Here is a 3,888-nt window from a genome sequence, read left to right as displayed (position 1 = left end):
TTATATTTTTTCTTTGGATGGCTTTGTAGTTTTTCAGAGTTTTAAATCATTTTATACAGAAAATCCTGTCCTCTCACCCTGCCCCCCCCCGCCCCTTTTGGCCTTTCGGTGATACTATTCACACTGAATGATTGGTGGACTATGGGTGGATGAAGAACTCCATGCACCTTTGGAATGAAAGAAAAAAATGTGCTTTAAGTCTTTTCCCCTTAACTCCTTCCGAGTCCCCCATCCATAACAGAAATCCTATTTTCATTGTGAGTTTTCTTAACTAGATGAATCAAAGTCTACATACAACATAACTATAAATTGGTAGTATGGTAGAAATCAGTGTCTGTGGTACAAGATTTTTGAGGCTTGTTCACGTTTGTCTTGACCAGGGTATACTTAAGGATACAATTTCAAATACTTTGACTTGGAAAATGGATAATAAAAAATATGATTTTTCATTGGTTTACAATGTGTTTAACTTCTGAGAAAACTATGTGGAAAAAAAAAGTTACTTGTTATGGCCAACCATCTGTGTACCTTTTAAACAGTGTGCCTAAATATATAGTACTTGAAAAGATTTTGGCACTTGAATGTTATGATTTTTGTTTCATCTAAATTAGTGAGTTTTTGTTTCATCTAAAAATTAAACACCTGAACAAAATATTAAGTTATATATAACAGAAGAGCAGTTACCTTTGGCTGCTAACATTGGATTTGGTTAGAATTCCACTACTGTTAGAATTCAATCAGTAAAAAATCTTATATCCCATATGGCATTGTTGGCTTGTGTTAGATTGTTGACATTCTGAATCTTTAAAATAACTTGATAATTGAACAACAGAAAACAGTACTAAAGAGTGTTATGAACAACACATGGGTTGTTCTTTTAGGGAACTTATAAATTACTCTAGATGTTTACCCTGACTGAACAAAATTGTACAAGAAATTCTCTTGCCTGAAAAATCAATATTTATTGAACTGTTCTATTGTAAAAAGATTGTTCTATTTATTGTGAATGACAATAAATGTAAACTATGACAAATTTAGAGGATTTCTAACAACTTGGAAGATGATCATGTTGTCTATATAGGCAGCATGGGAAATTACTAAATATATCAATAGGTGCATTATGACCATAGAGCAAAGTAGGTAGGGAAGTGGTGGGGGTAGCCTTTACCAGGGTAGAGTGGATCAACATAAAGTTATTTGAGAGGTTTGATATCGACTCCTAGAAAGGTGTACAGCTTCAAGCACCATTTACTTATTCACTCTGCAAACTGTATCTTCTTGTATGGCTACTATGAACCAAGCACTATGAATGAGACCATAAGGCATAAATCCTGCTCTGAGTCCCAAGATACATACATTTTAAAGATTTTTACAGAGGTCTAACATGCAGAGAAGTGCTCAAAGCAAATATTTCCCTGGATGAATTTTCAGTGTTTTAGGTTTGCAATCAACATGGCCATGTAAACCTCTACCCAGATGAAGAAACACTGCCACCACCATAGTGGTATCTTTTTATTAATACCAGAAGTGATGATAATAAGTGATATGCTATCACTTCTGCTATATCCTTGAGGCAACAGAGAACAACCCTGGTATGATGTGGGAAGTAACAACACAAGAGTGTGAGTGCAAGGGATAGGGCTCATAGGCGGCTATCTTGGTGGTTGGCTACCACAATTGCATACTGATTATTTTGAAAAAATTGGTTCACTTCCGCAGTCCTTCTAAATGTTGGAAACATTTAATCCAATAATAAAAAAGAAAATCACATTTGATACCACCACTGATCTCATCAGAAAAATCTGGGGACTTCCCTTGTCGGGAAGTCTAGTGGAAAAGACTGTCCTTCCACTGCAGAGATTGTGGGTGCATTCTCTGGTTGAGAACTAAGATCCCACATGCCCTGCAGTGTGGCCAAAAAAAAAAAAAAGTCCGGAAGTAACAGGAAGCTGGCAAGATAAATTATGGCAAATACAAGTATTCCAAAATGGCATGTTGTTGTTTAGTCGCTAAGTTGTGTCCGACTCTTTGTGACTCCATGGATATGATAAAATTTTGCAATAACCAGCGCATGGTCTGAGCCACAGTCCACTCCAGGTCTTTTTGCTGACTGTATAGAGCTTCTCCATTGTCCACTGCAAAGGATATAATCAATCTGGTTTCGGTAGTAACCATTTGGTGATGTCCACACAGAGTCATCTCTTGTGCTGTTGGAAAAGGGTGTGTGCTATGACCACTGTGCTCTCTTGAAAAAATGGTTAGCCTTTGCCGTGCTTCATTTTGTACTCCAAGGCCAAAACTGTTGGCTGTTACTCCAGCCATCTCTTGCTTAAATTCTTTAATTTTATTTTTGGCAACACTGTCAATTGTTCTCCTTGAAGTAGCAGGTGACTTTCCTTCATTTTCAAAATGTTTGTCAGACCCAAGCCTGAATAATCAGCAGGTGTGTCAGTTCCTCTAAGTAAAAGTTGTAGTCCACAAAAAAAGTATTTGTTTATAATGCAATCTCACAAGTGCTTTTATCTTGAGACATCATACTTCAATATAGAGCAAAAGTACTTTGTACCTCCCATTTTTGTCACACAGAATATTAAAAAGAAATGCGTATACTCAGGGTTAATAAAATGATTTTTATTGCTTCTTTAAGGACACTGAGTGACTGAATCTTCTTTTTCTTACAATGAATGGGTACTGAGGAGCGTATACAATGACTACTAGTACAGCTTGGTATTACCACCTTGATTTGTGCTGAGGTGCCAGTGGTTTTAGCCACAATTGCTTTTCCATTCTTACTGCAAATGTCAACATTATGAAAAAGGTAAATGATGTTATGATAGTATGAAAACATAGTTTTGTTTTTAAATTTATTTGGCTGCGTTGGGTCTCTGTTGCAGCAAGTAAGGTCTTCATTTCACCACGCGGTATCTGTCATTGTCACGCTCGGACTCCAGAGCAGGCAGGCTTCAGTAGTTGCAGTGCAGACTCTGTGGCGTGTGGGCTTAGATACTCTGTGGCATGAGAGATTTTTAGTTTCCCAATCAGGTATGGAACCTGTGTCCCCTGCATTTCAAGGCGGATTCTAACCCATAAAGAAGTCCCCCAAATACTTCTGACTCTGAAAGGATATTGAGGACCCTCAGGGGTCTGAAGCTCATCTTTGCAGAATCATTGTTTCCCATCAGTGGTTCTCAATGAGGCAGGAGAGGGGTACCCATCTTTCTTCCAGGGACTTTGAGCAACTTCTGGAGACATTTTTGGTTGTCACCACTGGTGATGTGGTAGTGGATGCTGATGGCATCTACTACTGCCCAGGGATACTGCTGAACACCCTGCTGCGCACAGGAGAGTCACCCCCCCTCCCCAAAGAATGATCCAGTTGGAAACGTTACACCCTTGAGGTTGAGAACACTTGGTCTACAAAAACGAAACCACAACACTGAGAAATCAACAATCTCAATTTTTCAACTTCCTAAACACTTCCCTGTGTTACACGTTCCCACTTTATTTTTCAAAACAGCTATTTTCGGGCCATAGTTCTTTGTTCTTTAGAGACGCTGCATCCAACTTTTTTGCCCCCTCGGCCGCCCTCCCCCGCCGACCCCCTCACCCCCCCCAAGTTGAGCTACGGCCCTCCCTGGTCCTCTCCCCACCCTCATATACTTTTACAGTTGGGTTTGCCTCTGTCCTCAGCGCCTGGCTGATCTCAACTAGGTTGTAAATTCCTTCAGGGAGGGCCGCGTGTCAATGCTCTGGATTTCCCCCGAAGTCGTTTTCCACGCTCTACCTGCTGACTGGATGGGCCTCGCGACACCACCAGCGAAGTCCTCTCCACGCGCACGCAGCCTGCGCAGACGCAGTTTCCCTCGCTCCCGAGCTGTGGGCGCCAGC

The sequence above is a fragment of the Giraffa tippelskirchi genome, chromosome 8, assembly GCF_054371585.1.
Source record: "Giraffa tippelskirchi isolate mGirTip1 chromosome 8, T2T-mGirTip1v1.2.pri, whole genome shotgun sequence".
NCBI classification, from domain to species: Eukaryota; Metazoa; Chordata; class Mammalia; order Artiodactyla; family Giraffidae; genus Giraffa; species Giraffa tippelskirchi.
Note: the sequence above shows the minus strand (reverse complement) of the source record.